Below are 23,793 nucleotides of genomic sequence, written 5' to 3' on the forward strand. Positions count from 1 at the left end.
ATAAGATAGCACTTTCCATTTTCTTAGAACTACTAGGGAAAAATAAGTAAAAAAAAAAATTCATTTAGGGAAAAAGCTTATTCCAAAAAATCATTTGAAAGAAAATTTCCCTTATGTAAAAGTAATTTCAGAAGCAACTAGAAAGACAAAAGGAACATGGCTAACTTTTAAGTATTTTGGACATCCGTTACTGTGTGTTTCAGAACAGATAAATATTTCATACATAAATAACATATAGCACAGGAAGAATACTCTTGGCTTTTTATCAGGAACCCTGTGTTCATATTGTTAGTCATAAAAGCCCAAGAAACAAATAAATCAATTTGTCCTCAAAGAAGGCACAACCTACTAACAGGAGACAGGTATAGTAACCAATTAAGAGAAAGACTTAAGAGATGTTATCTGCAGAAATATCACATTTCTGGGACCATAAAATAGCATTTCACGTTTCACGTGTATTACGGAGAGATGGTAGTTTAATGAATAAGGTTTCTTGAAGGCAAAATTTTAGGCCCAATTCCGACAGATGAATCAGATTCTTTATGATTAAGATGGAGGGCAAACAGACATCTTGACACTGCATAGAAGTAATAGAGGGACAGACTCAGGCGCCTGCACCCTGTAACTGATCCTGACCACTGTGAAGCACAATACAAGTACATCCTTCTGAAAAAGCATTCACAGCAGAATTTACTCTCATTCAATACTGCCACCCATTACCCAATCTGCCAACTGATTGTTTTTAATCGACATCATTTGTGAAGGGCCCACTCAGCTTCTTCATCTGGAAACTCCTTACCATCTTCTCTTGTTTCTCTCCTGCACCCCAGACAAGGACCCCAGCCTCAACCAGAGCAGAAAACCACAAGTTCCTTGCTGGAATCCTGTTGAGTCAGCAGATTCTAAAGAACACTGGAAGAGCCACTGGCTGAGAAATCAGTTAAATCAAGTTGCTCCAAGTGTGGAATGGCTTAAAATGATGTGGCACTTAAACATTTATCTTGTTGCATATATTTGGACTTCCTCCTGTCTGGGGCCCTGGAGTTCCAAAGTATCTTTCTTAGAAAGTAAAATACCCATAATGCAATGATTTCCAGTCTAGAGAGCCTTGGAGAAAACTTGATACTTTCAAAGTGTTTGACTGCCAAAGGATTATCTTTGTGTTTGCAGCTTTTTCTAGTTTTGTCTCATCCACCCAATCTCAACTGCTTATTTATTTTTTGTTAATTTTGGTAAATGATGTTTTTCACTTATTTCTAAGATTTGTCATAATGGTAAAGTTTATTTCAGAATCAAAAAAAAATATGGAGGGCAAAATGAGGGTCATTGGGCCTTCAGGACCTGGGGTTATGACTCTAAAGGAAATAAGAGTATTATTCAAACTGAATGTGTGCATTTAAAGGTGGGCCAAACAAGTTAGAGAAAAAGATCTTGACAGTAAGTGTCTTCTTCAAATATGTGGGGTTTTTTGTTTGTTTGTTTGGTTGGTTTTGTTTTGTTTTTTAAAGTATACCTTGCTTCCATAAGGTTGCAATATGGAAACTCTCATTGTTCTTTGAATGTAGAGAGACATCATGGTTATAAAAAAGAGTACCAGATAAGAAGTCTGGGAATCTTTATTTGCAGCAGGACTTCAACAAATTGTGAGCTACATTCCTTTTGACAGGGACCGTAACTTTGAAGACAAGATTGTACACCAGCAGAGTGGCAATTGAAATTCTCATTCGCAAGGAGTCCATGTGGCATGAAGAAGTTAAATATCTGAAAAACAGAAACATAGAACACAAGTAAAAATTTATGCTATGATGTAAATTTTGGACTCCCCATTGTTTTTATGACTTGTATAAACATTCATTCTAATTATAAAATGGTTTCTTTAAAAAAATCTAAATCTCTTCTAAATGTGGCTATATTTTAGTCATAGTAAAAGTAATCTTTACAGTAATTGGTACTTCAATTTTAGTATCTATACATGCATTTACTTATATAAAGTTTATAAAAAACTACATAGAAAGTCAGGAGAATTAAGAGTAACTGGCTAAAATTTAAAATTCAGAGTTAAAATCTCCTTGCTTTTCAGCTTAGCTAGTCTAGAAGTATATAGATAATTTTTAAAGGAACCTTTGATCAAAATCTATAATTTTGCTAAGTTGCTCTAAATTTGATGCATTTTTACTTAAATCATTAAATATTTGATTTGAGCAGTGGTTCTCAATGACCCTTTCACAGGGGTATCCTAAGACCATTGGAAATCACAGGTATTTATATTATGACTCATAGCAGTGGGAAAATTACAGTTATGAAGTCGAAACAGAAATAATTTTATGATGTGGGTCACCACAACATGGGAAACTGTATTAAAGAGTCACAACATCAAGACGGTTGAAAAACCACTAGTTTAAAGTGAAGCACAAAAATCTCAAGAAATCATCATGGCACTCACACCTACAAATGCACATGTATCGAGTTAATAGTTTATTGATTAGAAAACCATATAAATGGGAATAAATGCTACGATAACAGTCCTTGAATACAGCATAGAGAAATACAACAGTAATATGTGTTTATCCTATAAAACATGATTTGAATGATCTCAAAATTATAATGTCTAACCTTATTCTAAATATGTATTCTTATTTTTTCACACAAATGCATCTCTCATTCCTCATCAAAAAACCTTTGTCTTTTTAAATTTCAGCAGCCACTGATTAGTACGGAGATACACAGGTGGTCAGCACACCAAGAACAAGCAACAATGGCGTGCTCCGCCCTCGTTGGAACATTACATTGCTAACTCAACGCAGAAGGTGGAGAGAACATTGAGGCAGCAGAGTCAGAGCAAGAGCTAGACAACCAGGAGCCCTGCTGTTAAAAAGTGTCATGAGAGGGATGCTGTACTCGTGAGATTTCAGTAACATTTTTGCCCAAGGAAGGAGTACATAATGACAGTACTCGTCAGTACACCACTGTGGATGGGGAAATGTCACAAGGCTGCACCTTTAAAAGAAGTGCTGTAAGCAATCAAAGGCCACCAAGCAAGACACAAATCAGCTTTCTCCAGAGAAGAGCTCCCCCTACATGATACCCAACACCAAGTGGTCAGTCCTAAATACATGGAAATACAGAAAACACTAAATAGGCTCATATATGTGCATGTGTAAAATGATTAAATAAGAGGTCTTGAATTTAAGGTAGTGTGAATGGATATTGGAGGGAGAAAAGGAGAAGTAATATAAATATTGTATCCGGTCACGTATGAAATTCTCAAAAATCATTAAAAATTACTGTAAGTGAAACAAATGAAAGCTTAATATGATAATGGAAGTAACAAACAATGTGGACTTATTTTGTGCTAATACTATAATCAGAAAGTTGCAATGATATTATCTCCCATAATCTCCATTTTCCAAGAAAGGATTTGAAACGCAGATGTTGAGATCACGAAGACCATGCAGAAGGATCAGTGTGAGAATGGAGATTTATCTGACTCCAGTCCAGGAGGGGAGCTCAGTGTTCCATCCCCTCCTATTTGTTCTGTGATATGACTGAATGAAGGAGCAGTGTGCTTCAATTGTGGCTGTCAAATCTTAAAAGTTATATAATAATTCAAAGTTCTCTTGGAGCCCCATGAAATCATCTAACACCTGGCTCTATTTTCATTTTCTCCAGGGAGCTACACTGCCTGTTCCCCAAGAAGTAAGGATTTCTATTCTGCTATTATTGTGGGTGTTTCTATTGTTCTCTTCCTCATAATTTGTCCCAACATGTTCCAGGCTCCTTCTATTTTAATGATTGCTCTAAACAAAGAGAGGTTGTGGCATTCTTTAACCATGGGTGAGCACTTGCCTGAATAGGCTTTATGTTTTTATGTTCTTACTCACACTTCGTTTTTACTTGCCTTCCTCTCTCTAAAGCTAAGATAGATTTATTGGAGAACATTTTCAGATGACTTCAAACATTCTATATCTTTTCATTCTCCAGGAAATTCATTCTATACAATCATTAGCACTAGAATAAATCTTAGCACACTAATTCTTATTATCTGAGTACATTTCTTTCATTTCCATTTTTCTTATAGTCCTTTAAATGACACAGGTAACTATGATGTGGGGATTAGTAGTCTAATTATGAATCTCAGTGTGTTCTTGTATTGCTAGTTTACTAGGGCCAATAATACATGTTATTTCAAACCCAGTCCCAGAAGTTCTGAGTATTCAGTTTATGGTCTATGAATAGGAACCTTGTGAAAACACTACTGTGTTCTCTCCTCAGAAAGTCACAGAAGAACTGGCTACTGCATAATTTCAATTGCCAAATATTAAACATGAAATAATGTATATTTCACAGATTTACAAAAGTATTACTTAACATAAACTGTCTTAACTCTAGTTATCAGTGTCAGTAAATGAGGCAAAATATCCTAAGACTGTTAAAGTGTATTTTACAATGTAATACAATGTAATAAGAGAAAATTGGTTAATGTCCACAGCTATATTTTCTGTATACATTTAGAAATGATGGATTTTGAAGGAAGTATCTGATATTATTAGAATAAATTAATGGGTTGCATTTGATTACACTAAATTTTCCCAATAAATTCAAAATTTATTGAAATCAATATTTATTTAATCATTACTAATTGGTCTAAAAAAGAAAATTTCACCTTACCCATTTCATTTGAAATATCTTTAATCTATGTTCTATAATTCGACTACAAAATAGCTATTGTACAGAGATAAAATGAACAGTTCATGAATTGCTATTCAAATAAAGAAGTTAAAGTAATGATGAATTGATACTTTGATCCTTAAAACAGATAATGTTGTACATTGTATGCCTTATTTTTAGTTCTTTTGGAATGAGTTCTCAGCAAAGGAACTTCTAACGATATCAGATCACTTACAAATTAATTATATCTATATTTTCAATTAAACTACTACTCACTTTATTTTTGTAGAGATCACTTCTTGACAATTATACTATTCTACAGTAATGCTCATTATTACGTATTTTAAGATACTACTTGTACTTAAATATTGACTCAACAACTATTACAGTGAACATTGTACATGTTTAAAAAAACAGAAAAGAAACCATTGTCTCTGAATTCGGGATACTTATTCAGTCAATCAATGACTAATCACATAAGATGGTGATCCTATCATTTTATTACATAGTTCTAAATGTCTCTATTCCTGTGAATTCATAGCTGAGGAAGCAAGAGTCAAAGACACTGAAAAGAAAAAGAAAATCCTCAAAGAAAGTTCACAATAAAGAGTTTAACTGAAGCCTTTATTAAATTCAATGAGCTCCTTAAAGTTTTGAATCCTTCAACATCAAAAGACTTTCTTTTCTCTGTTAACATACATAGGTGTGGTGTGTATGTTAGTGTGAATGTATATATATGAACGTGTGTATATAGAGGCAGGAAGTTGACAAAAAAAATCTTCTATTGTTTTGATGTTTTCTTTTGAGAGTGTGCTTCACACTGAATGTTTGGCTCACCTATCAACAAGAATGGCTGGCTAATTAGCTCAAGAGCTCTTCCTGCCCCATCAAGACATCACTGTCAGCTTCCCTGAAGTGCCCCCTTCCTATTTCCTTCCCCTCGTACCCCACCGTGCCAACTCCCAAGATTAAAGTCACCAATAGCAGCTTTTATGTGAGTGAGTGTGAGTTCTGGTTATCCATATTCAGATCTTCAGGTCCTCATGCTTGTGTGACAGGCATTTGACTGGATGAGTCATTTCCCCTGATCCTAAAGACTTTTATTTGTAGAGAAAACGTTCCTACTTCATTATCTGTCTATAAGCAATTTATGATGAAATAATCAATGAAAATAAACTCACATGTGTGCTTTTCTTAGAACCCTGATTCCTATTGTTGAAAAATACCAGGCATGTTCAACAGGGGGATTGAAGAGGGTGGTGCTGGAATCCTGAACGGAAACCTAAAATTCTCACATGAATGTTTTATACTGGGATGAGAAGTGGAGTGTGTGTGTGGGGGAACTAATAATTCATAATCCAATCTTTAAGAAAAGGATTTAAGAAAAGGAGTATGTTGATGTTTTTGTTTTTATTGACACATTTAAAAATACAAAATGCTTGGCTTTTTTTCAAATAGAGATAAGCTCACATAATAAGAAGACAAAGACTTTTTCCTGTTGTTTATTGTGCTTTAATTATAAGCTAAGTGATATTACAAAGGTCTCTGAAACTTGAAATCTTAAGGAGTATACAAAATAAAAGTCAGAGTAAACAATTATGGTTATAATAAGCCAATGGAGTTCTTTATTATTGAAGACACATTTTGAAAAAAATACTGCAAAATCTACTATGGTGTACATGAAACAATGTCTTAGGATTTTGTATTCACTCTCATACGAAATCACTCTGAGTAAATTCCAAGTTTTCAAGCTATAGTTAGAATGCTTTATAATGCACTTTTTAATGTGCTGTAACTTTGTCATGATGCTGCAGTTGTCTTTGGTAATTGGTACGGTAATACCTTCTTGAGGCCTGTAGTCTAAAATCAAGCAACCAAAGAATGTAGTCAGTCATTTCACAGAGGTTTGTGTGGATGTACTCTGTAACATTCAAAGCAAGAAAAAAAAAACCTAAGATCTAAATACAGAACAAATCCTTATAATTCATTGACAAATAACTGTATGAATATATGTTTAATAACATATACAAAGAAGAAAAACTGAAAGGATTTGTATTATTCTATATAAAACAATTAATTTGTAGCCATCACAAACATTTCTATGAACTCTGTGATTTAGACAGTAATAATGAATGGGAATGGAAGAAATCCTAACTCAATCAAGTTGATTAATCAAGTTACTTTGCACAGAAAATAATAGGAATTTTCTAGTGTGCATACACATACTTTAGATATACTTACATAAAGGTAACATGCATATTTTATTATCTATATGATCATCTACTCATTCAATATTATACACATAAGAAATGAATATATTTCTATTATAAACATTGTAAAAACTGTTTAATATTGTTATTTAAATTGCCTTGAGCCTGTTCAGCCATATAATACATCTTTAAGGAGAGACTACACAAATTTCTATGACATTAAATGCATATATAGGTATATGATATTTAAATGCATATAAAGCTATATGCATTTAAAATATCTAAGAATATCCAACATATCTGCAAGTGCCATTTTGAGTGAAAGACTTTCCTAGAACCAGCCATATTTTTCACATGCCTCTGCTAACCAGTGATCTCTGAGAGTTCAAGGCTAGCCTGGGCTACAGAGTGAATTCCAGGATAGGCTTCAAAGCTACTCTGAGAAAACCTGTCTTGAACACCTCCGCCCCAAAAAAAAGAAAAGAAAAGAAACAGCTATATATGAAAGCTAGAGGCAGATTTTCAGCTTACCTTAGTTTTCTGATGGTAGTAATTTTAATGTCACCAATTTTCTGCTCTAGCTTCTTTATATATTTGTTCCATAAGCAGAAAATAAGCAGACTAAGTTACGGTGATTCTATTTTATACCTGTCTTTCAAGTCACCATATTGAATTTTACTTAATTTTAAGTACTGTTCTCAAACTCTATCATTCAAAAGTCTCAGTAATTTGATAAGCCTAAATCTATTAACTAAATTGAGTTTCTTTTCAGACAATGTCATTTCAAATATCATATGTGAATCTAGCACTTAAAAATAGTATAGAAAGGCAATTTATTCTTACCTAAGTCTGTTTTTTTCTTATAATCCTTTTGGGTTCTAAAAAGCAATGCAAATTAATTTTGTGATCATACTTTCTATGTAGGTCTATGGTTGCACAAAGATTAGTGGGAAAGAAAATTATGCACTTACATAATAAACAAAAATAAAAATAAGGCAATGTGAAATTATTTATCTCCTAAAATGATATGCAATGTACCATTACTTAAATTGTAAGCAAGTCATGATAAACATTATTGATTCATTTTTGCCCATGTATAGTTCGTGAACAGCTGAATACATTATTTTCTTTGAATTCTTGAATGCACTGGCTCTGTCACTTCCAGAAAACAGCATTTCACAACACCCAGTCTCTGACCCCTAACTGTTCTACCTGCTGTTCCTTTACGTACTCTGACATTGAAAGAGCAGGGTGTGATATCGGTGTTTCCTTTAGAGCTAACACCCCACAATCACGTTCTTTAGACTTTGACTTACACATGATTAAACCATTCAGTACTCCAGCATTGATAGGGGAGGTGCTCATGAGGCCGCACCCCTAGCTGAGGAGTTATTGGCCACTGATGGCTACTGGGTGAAGATAAGTTAGTTATGACCAGGTTCATGGCTTGTGGTGTATAGGTTGGTTGTGTTCATTTCTGTGGTGCTGTACCCATGGACACATGTGCAATAACTAATTGGACTCCGTGGGTCTTTAAAGTGGACCAAATAAGAGCCAGGTGTGGTGGTGCACGCCTTTAATCACAGCACGAGGGAGGAAGAGACAGGTGGGCCATTGAGTTTGAGATCAGCCTGGTCTAGATTGAGTTCCGGGATGGCCAGAACTACACAGAGAAACCCTATCCTCAGAACAAACAAAAATAAACAAATAAAAATTTTTAAATGAAATAAAATAAATAAATAAAAAGAGATGAGAACATGAAATGGGAGGGGCTAGGATAAGTCGAGGGGTATGTTAAAAGCGTGGGGTATTAGATGAATACATTATATAGATGGACAAGATTACCAAAGTATAAAATTATATATGTTGATTTAAAAACCAAAGCAAATATTTTTAGGAAGGCCTCTCAAATATGTAAGATGCTTTATAAACAGCATTTCCACACAGACACCAATTTGTACACACATATCAGCTAGTGACTTTTAGAAATGCATAATGTCAGCAATATTGTAACATGAAAGACAACCTGATGGCGAGGATTTATATTGTAAAAATTTATTCTTCAAAAGCCATTTTTTTCAGTGTCAGAGCATCTAAAACAATGTATTTGACAGATGAGAAACTATCAAGTAAATATTGAGCCATGAAATTAGTATTACGATGAAGTTCTCTTTGGAGTCTGATCTAAACTTTAGATGAAACACATCTTTTCATCAACTGAAATAATTTGTCCTTGAGAGAATAAGGAAAAGTGATTTTGTTTATGTATTTAAAGTGAAAAGTTATGTATATATATTTTTTTCTGATAGCGAAAGTTCATTCTGACTTGTCAAACTGAGGAAGCATTGATAATGAATGTGACGCTGCTATCCGTTCTTAGAAGCTGACTCAGGAGAAAAAAGTATGCAGGAAATGCTAAGTTATTTTCTCTAATTTCTACAAAAAATATTAACAAGGAAAATGAGTTGGAGAAGAAGCAGAGATGACCTATCTCACACTGAGGTTTTTTTTTAATTCTTTTTCTTATCAAATGGTGCCAACTCAAGCATTTTCTATGTCCTAACTACCAAATTTAGGATTGTGTGATATTAACATTCAGCTTGACCACTCATGGGTGTAAATCTTAAGCCAGATAAGCACTAGCTAATGTGGCTTCCTTTGCCTTATATTCCTTACTCTGAATTTATACCACTAACTTCAAATGTAATATTTTACAGTGACTAATACTATATCCCACCGGTCTGACATTTCTTTTATTCTTCCATTTCTGATTGTTCAACCACTGACATTCTGTGGGGAAGGTGACACATAGATGTTTAAGCAGAGCATAAAAATGGAGACCTGTTATCTAAGCAGTCTCAGTGATCACAACAAATACAACATACTGCAAAAATAGATAAAGTGTTTAGTTTAATAGAAGCTCGGATCCTAATTCCCCAATGACCTTCTCAGCTGAAAGGATTACCTTGGGAGTAAATACTCTAAGACAACACTTTCTTATAGACAGTGGTTATACAAAAGCAACAAAATTTTATTTGATGTTCTTTAAATAATGGATTTGATTAAAACCTAGAGGCTTACGAGTAAGTAAACAACAAAATTAAATTCCTTTTGATTTACATGCTCAACTATCATTTTTTATTCTTGTCACACATAAATAGCTTTGAAGCTCTTTTGAATTTCTTCCTATAATTCAAGCAACTGTGAAACATTATGTACTTAGTACTATAAATTCATCAGAAACACAAAAAGACTGATTTGTCCAATGTGTCACTTGACTTTAAAATAACAGTATGATGATTTTTAGTTAAAAGACATTATATTCTTGACACTAAGACAGGTAGTATTAAGCATGCTAATAAATAATAAATAAATAATAAAAAGAAAAGAAACAGATAAAATACTAGCAATATTTGTTAAGTTTGCTGGGGGAATCATCTCTCAGTTCTATGCATTACAAAATATCACATATATTTTTAAACAATGATAAATAATGCTTGCTAATTGGAAATATTAACTTTCTGTTATATGTTTCAGTGTACTGTATCTACTAGCCTATGAAATATTCTATAATTGTGCATAAGCTACAAATATTTACTAAATCTTAACCAGACAAGTATAGTAATAAATGTAAAGTATTGTATTTTGTTTGTTTTATTTATTTTTATTCCTGAGAATGTGTACCTGTGCTCGTGTGTGTGGGGGTGTGTGTGTGCAAGTGTCTGTGCTGTGTGTGGGTATTTTCATGTGGAACCGTAGCTGTGGTAGTTAGAAGAGGACTAGAACATTTTGCAGCGGGAGTACAGACAGCTGTGAGCCAACTGACTTCAGTGGTAGGATCTGAATTCAGTCTTCTGGAAAAACAAGAAGTACTCTTAACCTATTAGCCCTCTCTAAAGCCCCCTATAAAAATATTTTAATGCATTTACTGCCTAGCCAATCACTAACAAGAGGATTAGACTTAGCAAACTTTCAAAGAAATTTATAGATTTCTTCTGTAAATTTTATATTTAAAAAAATCAGATGGTTCCAAATGGTTACGAAATTGACCATACAGCATGTCACATAATTTAGCCAATATGTGGACAACTACCAATTTACATTCATTTGATTTTGCACTCCTCCAAGGTTAAGAGGAATAAAGTTATACACACATCCACACGTGTGCACGCGCGTGCGTGCACGCACACGCGCACACACACACACACACACACACACACACACACACACCACATATATTTGTGAACATTAACTTTTTTGCCTTTATTTAATGATGAGTTACATATAAAAGAAGAATTGGGAGAGAAAGTAAAATCAACACTGAGCATATTTATCTTCATCTCTGGCATTCAAGGTTACAAAAGTGGATCTAGTACTCATGAAATTTTAAGTATTTATTAGATCTACTCAACACGCAGTTAATCATCCATACCATGATTTTCTATGTGGGTTTGATTTCTGTTTTTGACTTATAGTAGAAAGTATGTTTTAAGGGTGAATATGAAACATAAAATGGGTAATAACCAATTTAACTTGATAAATAAAAAATAAAAAAAACATTTTTAAATGGCATCCCCTTGTTCCTCAGTACACACACTCACACACACACACACACACACACACACACACACATACACACACACACACACACACACACACACATTTTTCTGTCATCCATTAAACTATTGAAAGAGATGTGGATGTCTTTACACATGGGTATTTTAACAATGCTAACTGAACACTTATCATCACTTTAATTGTTTGGTATTCTTTTACTTTGCTTTTTCAAACTTATAAAAAGTCTACCAGTTAATGGATGCCAAAGGAAAGTTCTGGTATCTGCACAATAACATTTATTTTGACTGCAGCTCAACCACTAACTGCACAAGTTTGTGAGACTGTTTATATATGGTGTCAGTGCTGCTTTCCCCTAGAGGATTTTGCAATGATTCAGTGGATTTATAGCACAGATAATAAGACATTGGGAAGTTATAAAATCATCAAATGTTATAGAGAATGAAAAGAGCTCACCCTACATTCAGGAGTAACACTCAGGTAGTGAGATCTTGCCTCAGATACTCTCCTGTATTGCCTGTGACTCACACGGGCTGGATAATTTCCAGAGCTTACTAAGTAGCTCTCTCCTGCCAGTATACATATTAAACTGCACTTCTGCCTCCTACCCAGAACTGTGATAATACAGATACATTTGATATATTATAATACCTTTTTGGCCATTTACTTTTGAATGCTTTTCTAATAACTATGTCATTTTTAAAAATAAAAGCACTCATATATCATTCAAAAACATCAGTGGTCTTTTTTTTTTTCAGTAGAAATGTATCATTAAACAGATTTTAGAGTGGATGGCAGGCCGAAAATCGCTTCAATTTTATAATCTTTCCACATTGGTTGTCAGAAATACTAGAAAATGGAAACACTTAGATGTCTATTAAATGAAACATCACTGTGTTATAATATAGTTTTATCTTTTAAAAGTTTCCATATCCATTAGAAAAGAAAATGGGTTGGTCGACATTGTGAATAGAGAACAATAAGATCTGGCTATCAGGAATAGTGTTTTGTTTCAAGATCTTAATTTCTATTAAAAAAAGGCATTTTAGAATAGAATAGCACAATATATTTTAGCATACTCAGAATTCACATGTTTTGTTTCTGGGCAACCATGAAAAGAAAAGGGCAACAGTACATGATCACTCCACAGGGAGTCATAAGTTACAGCTTGTACACAGAATTATGGCTTGTCAATACAGGATTCTTTATGGTGCTCTATAAACTGGATTTTCTCACTTTGGATCTTAGATTCTGATTATATTGAAGAAATTTCTTTATTAAAATTTAAACTAATAACTGAACAGCAGCTGAAAATTTTTGATATCTAAAAACTTTAAAAATATGTGAGAGCACTATAAATTAAGAGTGGTGTATATTTTCTATGTTTAACCATGAATCAAGTACAATTGCTCTGTTACAATGATTGACTTTCATTTCTCTTATGTGTCAGTCGGAAACTATACTCTGTTGGCTAAGAATGGAAAAGGCAAAATAATGGACTAAACTATTGTATATACACACTGCAAAGAAAACATCAGTGTGTCTGTATATTAGTATATCTATTGCATACTTTCTTTTGATCCATCATAAGCTTTAAGTCCTCAAGTGAGTACTATAAAATTCTTTCCTTTCTTACAAAACAGTCACAAAATGTTTCCAGCTAACTTTCATGAATAAAAAGCATACCCAGTGTCTTCTCCCCATGGTTTTACCTATCATTAAAAGAACTGTGGGACTGTTGATCGAAGAACTTGATATTAAAATTGATGTTTTATAAGAAACTTGTTCCAGAAGTTAAGAAACATCTGGAATTATTAAATTTCATGGTAACTTTAGCATATCATCATCAAACTCCTGTTTTCTAATGTTTTACATCTCTAAAGAACATTTTTTCTTAACATGCCTAATGACAAAAGAATATACCTTTAAAATTTACTCTCTGTTTTGTTAACATTTATCAATATTCTTACTTATTAACACTATGTGTCATTACATTATGAATTCACTTGTCCTTCAAGCTTTTCATCTAGGAGAAGTAATTCATGATCATGGAATTTTGTTTGGCTTGATTGTGTGGAAGTCTTATGCATGTAGCATTAGCTAAATGTGAGCTCATGTATACAATATAGTCACATCAGGTTCAGAAAGCACTTTTTTGTTTTAGTCATCTGCTACCATTGACTATTAAACTATTTCCACTCTCTTTTCTGCAATGATCCTTGAGCCTTAAGAAAGAATGTTGTTGTGATGTAAATGTCCTATTTAGAATTGTGCTCTTCACAGTTTCTTATTCTCTACACATTGAGCAGCTGTGGGACTCTGTATTGTCATCTACTATAAAAAAAATTTCTGGGATGAGGGTTAAGTAAATATCAAAAAGACAAAAATTTAGCGAGCATATAAATATACAAATGTAAACTGCTGAGCCTATTTATTTTTCCTATATGTATATGACTTTAGGGCTGACCACATAGTACTGGATAATTAATTAGGGTTTTTTATCCTTGGGGGTGGGAGCTGATTTTCAGTCTCTCATCAATTGCTAATTGCCTGTACTTCCTTATCCAAGGCTGGTTTCCTATGAGATATATTCCACCCATGTTGGCATATCGTTTGGTGTTGTTACTGTTCAGGACTCGTTTAGGAACCCATATTATTGAGATTTCATGAGTGTGGCTAATATAAAGAAAATATCAGACAACAACTGCTGGTGAGGATGTGAAAAAAGGCTAACCATCATTCTTAGTGGAACTGTAAACTTGTACAGCCACTTTGGAAATCAATATGAATAATTTTCTAAAAGCTAAAACTAGACTTACCACATGGCTGAGATATATTACTCCTTGTCATATGTCCAAAGTATAGCACATCGTATCCCACAGATGTTTTGCTCATCCATGTTTATTACTGATCTATTCACAGCTAGGTAATGAAAACAAGGTAACTGTTCTTCAACTAATGGACAGCTGCAGCTAGAGTTTTCCTGCCTGGCCCACGGTCAGGGCAAATCTCTCTCACCCGCCAGTCCCACAGCCACTCAGACCCAACCAAGTAAACATAGAGACTTATATTGGTTACAAACTGTATGGCCGTGGCAGGCTTCTTGCTAACTGTTCTTACAGCTTAAATTAATCCATTTCTATTAATCTATACCTTGCCACGTGGCTTGTGGCTTACCGGTACTTTACATCTTCCTTGTCCTCATGGCGGCTGGCAGTGTCTCCCTCACCCAGCTTCCTGTTCTCTCAATTCTCCTCTCTGTTAGTCCCGCCTATACTTCCTGCCTGGCCACTGGCCAATCAGTGATTTATTTATTGACCAATCAGCAACACATTTGACATACAGACCATCCCACAGCAGACAGCTAATGAAAATGTACATAAACAATGGTCTTCTCTTCAGCTGTAGGAATAAATGAAATTTGCAGGGAAATAGAGGAAAATAGAAAATATTCAGGGTGAGCTAGCATGGAACTAGAAAGGTAATGCTGCAAATTTCCCCTTACTTGTAGATTAGGTACAGCAAAAGTCACCATCATTTGAGTGAAGAGATGCCCTGTGTTATGGTGATACTTTATTTGTATTAAAATATTATTTGTATGTTAATAAATAAAGTTGCCCAGGGTCAGAGCTATTAGCAAGCCATAGGAAAGCAGGGCAGTGGTGGCGTACACTTGTAATCCCAGCACTTGGTAGGCAGAGCTAGGTAAGTCTCTGTGTGTTCAGGGATACATCCAATATTGGATACACATGCCTTTAATCTCAATACCAATCATGGAAAACCTGGAGGTCTATACAGACAGGCCATGACGAGGTGGTCATGTGGTTGGGTTTACAATCAATGAAAAGGCAGAACAGAAACTATATATAAAGACTTTAACACAGAAAGTAGCTCTGGTTTCAGAGGTAAGGTTTTAGCTCTTAGCTCTGACCTCTTGGATTTCTTCTTTGCATTGGTTCTGTGTTTCTTATTTAATGAGAAGGTTGGTTACATCTATACTGCAGTGTGGTGATATTATGTTCCCCAAAATATTGTGCACCCTAATAAACTTATCTGGGGTCAGAGAACAGAACAATCACTAGAAATAGAGGCCAGAAAATGGTGGCACACATGGCCTTAATCCTAGCATTCCAAAGGCAGAGATCTGTCTGGATCTCTGTGAGTTCAAGGTCACACTGCAAACAGTCAGGCATGGTGACTCACACCTTTAATCTCAGAAAGGATGGTTGGAAGCAGAAAGGTATATAAGGCGTGAGGACAAGGAACTAGGCTGGTTAAGCTTTTAGGCTTTTGATCAACAGTTCAGCTGAGATTCATTCTGGATGAGGACTGAGAAGCTTCCAGTCTGAGGAAACAGGATCAGCTGAGGAATTGGCAAGGTGAGGTGGCTATGGCTTATTCTGCTTCTCTGATCTCCAGCCTTTACCCCAATAACTGGCCTCAGGTTTGTTTTTATTAATAAGACCAGTTAAGATTCATGTTATACTGCAGAAAGGGGAAACACCTTCACTAGCCTTATATCTGACAGAGGGTTTGTATATAAATTACACAAAGAACTAATCAAAGCTAAGCATCAGAAAAAATGTGGCATGGCTTGTAGAAGAATCCAAGCAGAATCATACTTATCACCGTGCATAAAACTCAACTCCAAATGGAACAAAACCTCACAATAAAACACTGAACCTGAAAGAAGAGAAACTGGGAATAGTCTTAAATTCATTGTCATGGGAGAAGACTTTCTTATCAGAACACTGTTAGCACAGGAACTAAGAGCAACAATTAACAAATAGGACCTCATGAAGCTGAGAAGCTTCTGAATGATAAAGGGAATCATCATTTGAACAAAGTGGCAGACTACAGAATGTAAAGATCTCTAGCTACTACACATCTAATAGAGGAATAATACATAAAATACATAAAGAACTCAGGAAACTAGATATCAAGAAAACAAAGGACCCAATTAAAAATGGGGTGCAGATCTAAACTGAATTGTCAGTAGAAGAATGTCAAAAGAATGAGAAACATTTAAATAAATGTTCCATCAGGAAGCTGAGAGGAACCGCCACACTTATTTTTGTAGTGACTACACAAGTTTTCACTCCCACCAAAGGATGAATGTTCCTCTTTCTTCATATCCTCCCCAGAAAAAAAAGTTGTGTATTTACACAACAGAGTATTTCTGTCTTTTTTCTCCAACATGAAATTTTAAAGCAAATTAATTTCAAAAATTTAATTGGTGCCTTATTCAGCCATTATCAGAGATGTTTCCTCTTGCAGCAGATGGGAACAACTACAGAGACACTCAGGGAGACATTTCATACAGAGACAGAGAGGTAGATGAGGAAGAGAGAGAGGGAGCCCTAGAGACCATTAAAAAGACAACCTAAAGGAAATGTCTCTATCAAATCTCTCCACACCCCAGAGCTCAGAGAATCTCAATGAAGAAGAGGTGGAAAGAAAGTAGTATCCAGAGGGGACAGAAGACACATATGCACAAAAAAATAAGGCGCTCTAAATAAACACTAGCAAAGCCTATATGAACTCAGAGTGACTGAAGCAATATCCAAGGGAACTAGACAGTTTGCACTACATCCTCTGTGTATGCATCAAGGCTTCCATATGGGTGAATTTATGAAGTTCCTCATTATGTGAAAGGGAGGACTTCTGACTCTTTTGCCTCTTCTTGGCCTCTCTTTCTTCTGTGAGTTTGTTGTTTCCAACTTCAAAGTGATCCTATATTTTCCTGTTATTTGTATTGTTATATTTTAAATATTATCTCTCTTAGAAGCCTTTCCCTTGTAATGAGAAACAGAAAAAGAGTGAATCTGGTTGGGAAGGGAGGTCAGGAGGCAATGGGAGGACTAGAGGGAGGAAAACTGTAATCAGGATATATTGTGCGGAAAATAATCTATTTTCAATAAAAGGAAAAATGTTAAAAAATTATGATGTGAAACTAATATAAAGACTCCAAAAATAAGAAATAAATATGGCTGAGAAATACATTTTCTCATGCACAACATCCTAAGCAAACAGCAAAATACAAATCATAACTGCTCAACTGCTTTACATTTATTTATTCCTGAAGAAAACTACAAAATCATGTTTCAATATAGATTTAAAAGTGCAAAAATGAAAAGAAGTAAGTATAATTCACAGATATAAAATGGATTTTGGACATAAAATATGTTAGTGACTGGGAATATTATTTTCTTCCATTAAGAATTACAATGGAAAAAAGAAAGCATTTTCAACAAATGGTGCTTGCATAACTGGATGTCGACATATAGAAGGCTGCAAATAGATCCATATCTGTCACCATGCACAAAACTTAAGTCCAAGTGGATCAATGACCTCAACTTAAATCCAGTTACTCTGAACCTGATAGAAGAGAAAGTAGGAAGTAGTCTTGAATGCATTGGTATAGGAGGAGATCACTTCCTACATATAACACCAGTAGAACAGACACTGAGAGAAACAATCAATGGAACCTCTTGAAACTGAGAAGTTTTTGTAGAGCAAAGGACATGGTCAACAAGACAAAGCGACAGCCTACAGAATGGGAAAAGATCTTCACCAACCCTACATCTGACAGAGGGCTGATATCCAGAATAAATAAAGAACTCAAGAAATTAGACATCGAAATGCCCAACAGTCCAATTAAGAAATGGGCTATAGAGCTAAACAGAGAATTCTCAACAGAGGAAACTCAAATGGCTGAAAGACATTTAAGGAAATGCTCAGCATCCCTAACCATCAGGGAAATGCAAATCAAAACGACTCTGAGATACCACCTTATGCCTGTCAGAATGGCTAAGATCAAAAACACTGATACCAGCTTATGTTGGAGAGGATGTGGAGCAGGGGGAACTCTCCTCCACTGCTAGTGGGAATGCAAGCTTGTACAGCCACTTTGGAAATCAATATGGTGCTTTCTTAGAAAACTGGGAATCAATCTCCCCTAAGACCCAGATATACCACTCTTGGGCATATACCCAAGGAATGCTCAATCATACCACAATGGCACTTGCTCAGCTGTGTTCATATCAGCATTGTTTGTAATAGCCAGAACATGGAAACAACCTAGATGCCCTTCAACTGAAGAATGGATAAACAAAATGTGGTACATATACACAATGGAATACTACTCAGCAGAGAAGAACAATGACATCATGAGGTTTGCAGGCAAATGGATTGATCTAGAAAAAATCATCCTGAGTGAGGTAACCCAGACTCAGAAAGACAAACATGGTATGTACTCACACATAGGAGGATACTATATGTAAAACAAAGACGACTAGACTGCTACTCACAACTCCAGGGAGGCTACCTACAAAACAGGACCCTAAGAAATACTCAGGGATTGCCCAATGACAGAGAAATGCATGAGATCTACATGAACAATCTGGACATGAGTGGGGGTAATGAAGGGCAAGGGTCGAGGGAAAGAGAGCTTGGGTGAGCGGGAGATCCCAGCTGGATCAAGAACAGAGAGGGAGAACAAGGAATAAGAGACCATGGTAAATGAAGAACCCATGGGAATAGGAAGAAGCAAAGTGTTAGAGAGGTCTCCAGAAATCCACAAAGATACCTCCACAATAGACTACTGGCAATGGTCGAGAGAAAGCCTGAACTGACCTACTCTGGTGATAAGATGGCCAACGACCCTAACTGTCATGATAAAAATCTCATCCAATGACTGAGGGAAGGAGATGCAAAGATCCACGGCCAGGCCCTAGGTGGAGCTCCAGGAGTCCAATTGGCAAGAAAGAGGAGGGATTGTATGAGCGAGAATTGTTGAGACCAAGGTTGGATAAAGCACAAGGACAAATAGCCAAACGAATGGAAACACATGAACTGTGAACCAATAGCTGAGGAGCCCCGTGGAACTGGATCAGGTCCTCTGGATAAGTGAGACAGTTAATTAGCTTGAACTGTTTGGGAGGCCCCCAGGCAGTGGCACTCGGACCTGTCCTTAGTGCATTAGCTGGTTGTTTGGAACCTGGGGCTTATGCAGGAACACTTCGCTCAGCCTTGGAGGAGGAGACTGGACCTGCCTGGACTGAATCTACCAGGTTGAACTGAATCCCCAGGGGAGTCTTTGCCCTGGAGGAAATGGGAATAGGGGTAGGCTGGGGAGAAGACGGGGCAGGGGGAGGACAGGGGAATCCGTGAATGATATGTAAATTTAAATTAAATTATAAAATAAAAAATTAAAACAAAGAATTACATATCTCCTTGTTCTCTAATTATCAGAGAACATTTATTTAAACAGCAGAGATTAAAAAGTGATAGGGTGAAACTCAGAATTTGTAACAGTTAACAAGTTGTTTGCAGAAAGTCAAATCCAACATAGGCTTTTTTTTTTTTTTTGGTTTTTCGAGACAGGGTTTCTCTGTGTAGTTTTGCGCCTTTCTTGGGACTCACTTGGTAGCCCAGGCTGGCCTCAAACTCACAGAGATCCGCCTGGCTCTGCCTCCCGAGTGCTGGGATTAAAGGCGTGCGCCACCACCGCCCGGCTCAACATAGGCTTTTTTAAATAGAATAAAATTTATTAAATTTAAATTCTATTGTGAAAAATTTAAAACTTCAAAAACTATAGAATGAATAGGATAGAAAAATCAGAAATTCCTATTCAGTGGTAATAAAAATGTCCAGTTCAAGGACAATTTGTTTCTCTCAATCACCTCTGTTTCTCCTCCTCTGGAGTTAATTTAAGATAAATCATCAATGAACTAAGCTACAAGTGCTCAACTAATGCAACTACATTGAATCAATGACTAAAAAGAGTTCCAGTTATATTTCATATGTATGTATATATATTTTCACAAAGATAAACATATATATACACATACAGCATCTTCAAATATAGTTTCTCTTCCTTAGAGTATTAACTGAAAATAATGAATGTATCTTCAATTTGTTATCACTCATAAATATCAATTTTATCTCAGCTATGTAGTAACATGATTAGTTGAGTGTTGTGGAATATTTGTTTAACTATGCAAAGATGTGTTTTTATTTGTTTAATTATATAAAGGTGTGTCACTGTTTTACCTTGCTGCCTAAGGCACATGATTAGTCTAATAAAAAGCTGAACAGCCAATAGAAAGAGAGGGGGTATAGGCAGAACTTCCAGACATGGAGAATAAGTAGGAGAAGGAATTTAGGCTTGGGGGGAGAAGAAAGAAAAGAGATGAAAGGGAGATGCCAGGGGCCAGTCAGCTAGACACAGAGGAAGAACAAAAGTAGGACATACAGAATGAAAGAAAGGTAAAAAGCCCTGAGGCAAATTGTAGATGAATATAAACAGGTTAAATTAAATTAAAAGAGCAAGTGGGACAAGCCCAAGCTAAGGCTGAGCATTCATAATTAATTGATAATAATTCTACATATCTTTACTTGAGAGTGGGTTGATATCCCAAAGAAAATTCCAATTAGAGTTGAAAAATAATTTAATATAATTCTTACTATCCTGGAGATTTCGTTATACAAAGGTAGGAATAAGAGGAAATGAAACAGCAGTGATGATAAATCATGTATCAAACATACACAGTGGCATTTATGAACAATAAGGCAGGAAGAATTAAATATAAAATTCCCAACTCATTTTTTCATCATATCTTTTTATTCTGCATGAAAATTACTTCCTCATGGTATAACTGCAAATATCCATGCCCATTTTTGGAAGTGCTTACATGTCTACAAATTTAATACAGATTTTCAAATGAGTAATTCAATTCTTGAACATAGTCTTTCACTATGAACTTTATTTTGTTGACATTTTGTTTACAAACTAGAATCTCTATTAACATAAAACATATATTTATATATTACAAATCAATCAACCAGAAAACACAAAATACACCAGTATGACTGTTTCTGGGCTGATAGCCACACAGCACTGGCATTTTCTACATCCTGTTTATTAGAATAATACTCCCTTGAAAATCTAGGTGTCATTCTACAAAGAACTTTTCACAGCAACTTAAAGAGGTGTGAAAGGATCTCTAAGAACTACATCCAGAAGTAGTTGGAGGTGCAGCTGAGTATCTGCACCTATTTATGTGGCATGTGGAGGAACCAACTCAAAAAGTCTTCTGGACAAATGGACAGTCTCTATTCCAATCTGTGTAAAACAGAGAGGCCAATTATCTCAAGTTGTGGTTTTGGGAATTAAATAATTTAGTCTTTGTTATTGTTTTAAGCAAAAGGGTCTTACTGTTAGTCAGCACTAGATTGTCTAAGACGGATGTATTTCGACGTAAATTTCTTTAGATAGTTGGGTATCTCAGGGTGACAGAGCTAATTTTGAATTGCAATCTACTTTCAGACAACTAGTTGTCACTAGAAGACCAAAGTATGCACTGAATGATACTGGCCTTCTTGTTGTCCACATACACTGCTCTTCAAACCCAAAAACCCTGTGCACACTGCTTTCCTCAAGTTTAGAAAATCTCAAAGTGTGTATCTAATATATTTCCAGACTTATGTGATCTGGTGTCAAGCTCTGCTCTGCAGAGAATATAAAACTTTTGAAAATAAGAACCGTGGTTTTATCCCTTAAAGGATAATATTTGTCACATAATCAATGTTTATTTTTGAATGAATGAATGATTTAGCACTCACTTGCTTATGGGACTTGTTCAGTGAGTGTTTATAGCTTTCTTACTACTTAGATATAGCATAGTGTCATAAGTTTATGAACTCTAATCTATCTTTTTGAAAATACACTTACTCTCAAGTAGATTATAATGAAAATGATCCATTTTCAGTATAACAGTGAAATACAAAGCAGTAGGCTACCAGTAGGACACTGTTTCCTTACCTCTGTAATATAACACAAATCAATCCTATTATCCTGTTTTATAAGTGAAGCCGCATTCTCAAGAGGTTGAGGACAGATAAGAGTCTGCAGCTTATCTATCCAGCATCTGCCACTTAACTGCCAATAACTAGGAACTGACAGCTTGAAATAAACCTGGGAATATCAAGAAGACTCCAGTCAGGAGGTGAGAGGCAATATTATCATTTGTAAAAGATTTAATATGAATAATTTTAACCAAGTGAAGCGAATTGTAGTGAAGATAAAGGAAACTCTAAGGTAGAAACTATAAAACATAACTGCCACCATTATTGTGAAAGGAATTAATTGCTTGACCTGGCATCTTGGAAGAACTCAAAGCTCTGTCATCTGTGAATTGGAATGAAGGAGCTTATTTGGTGACTATAGAAAGAACTGACACTTAAAATCTACCTATAAATGAAGGAAACAACTGCTGTACTCAGGAAGAAGACTCTGTTATGCTCTTCTTCCTGCGAAATCTGATGTATTGTCTAATGCCACCCCTTATCCAGGGACAGAACAAAGCTGCTGGAAAAGCACAAATATGTTTTCTAGCATCCCATCTTTCCACTTTCATTGCACCATACTGATCCAGTTTACGTGGATATTTTACATCTACATGGACAGTCGTCCACCCAAAAGCTAAAGGCCACCTTTTTTAAAAAAAAGCAAAGAGCAATATTAAAATAAGAAGCCCTCTTTTGAGTTCTTGGCCAGTGTCATATGAGCGACTCACAGACGTGTAACCCAGCGCTCTTGCCTTTGCTTACTTCCAGGAAGTGAAAATTAAGTCACTAATGCTGAAGACAGGATGTACTGCAGAAACAGGACCCAGAGACGCTGAGCTGGAACTGACCTGAATGCCACTTCCCTGAGAACTAGCCTTTAACCAGAGGGCACCAAGCAAGCTTCAGACGAGGTAGGCAACCAACAGTGCTATACACTTATGACATCCATGAATCACGTCAAAGACAGCATGGGATGATGAACCTAATGGTGCAGTAATGGCACACCTTGGAGAAAACCAGCAGCTCTCTAACTGGACTTAGGACCTGCTCATTGCCTGGGACCAGCAACGTAGCCTGAGAATGGTCCAGTTGGACAAATGAACAATCTGCATGTCACCCTTATCCCTCTGGGTTCTGTTACACTGTCAATAACGGACTCTTTCCTGGGTTTCTCTTAGATATCTTGTTGTCCTGTTTTGTGGAGATCCTGAAGTTGGGTTTTTGAGGATTGTCCCCTTCACATGCTCCAGCAGTTCATGGATGAGGTGGCTGCTGTTAGGGTGGGCCAACACATAGCCCTGGTTCTGGGCCTGGGTGGTATCTCGGTTTGTCAAATCACCAACTTTGCTTCATCATCACTACCCAGGCAAGCTCTCTAGCCCTTGGCTAGCTCACCCAATGCAGCCTGCAGCAAAGGATGGGGGCAGTTCTTTTGTTCTCAGGTCCTAAGATGGCTCAACCTCAGTCATACCATCAGGGACAGCTCTAC

At 35.8% G+C, this 23,793-nt stretch overlaps 1 long non-coding RNA gene across 1 annotated transcript; it reads right to left on the reverse strand.

Moving 5' to 3' along the window:
* Positions 1-1,598: 1,598 nt before the first annotated feature.
* LOC131919188 (uncharacterized) lies at positions 1,599-22,760 on the reverse strand. The gene is made up of 4 exons (XR_009381186.1): positions 22,612-22,760; positions 9,616-9,668; positions 7,722-7,756; positions 1,599-1,761 (listed from the first exon to the last, which is right to left on the reverse strand). It is a non-coding gene; the product is annotated as an uncharacterized LOC131919188 (long non-coding RNA).
* Positions 22,761-23,793: the final 1,033 nt, after the last annotated feature.

The sequence above is a fragment of the Peromyscus eremicus genome, chromosome 9 (genome assembly GCF_949786415.1).
Source record: "Peromyscus eremicus chromosome 9, PerEre_H2_v1, whole genome shotgun sequence".
NCBI classification, from domain to species: domain Eukaryota; kingdom Metazoa; phylum Chordata; class Mammalia; order Rodentia; family Cricetidae; genus Peromyscus; species Peromyscus eremicus.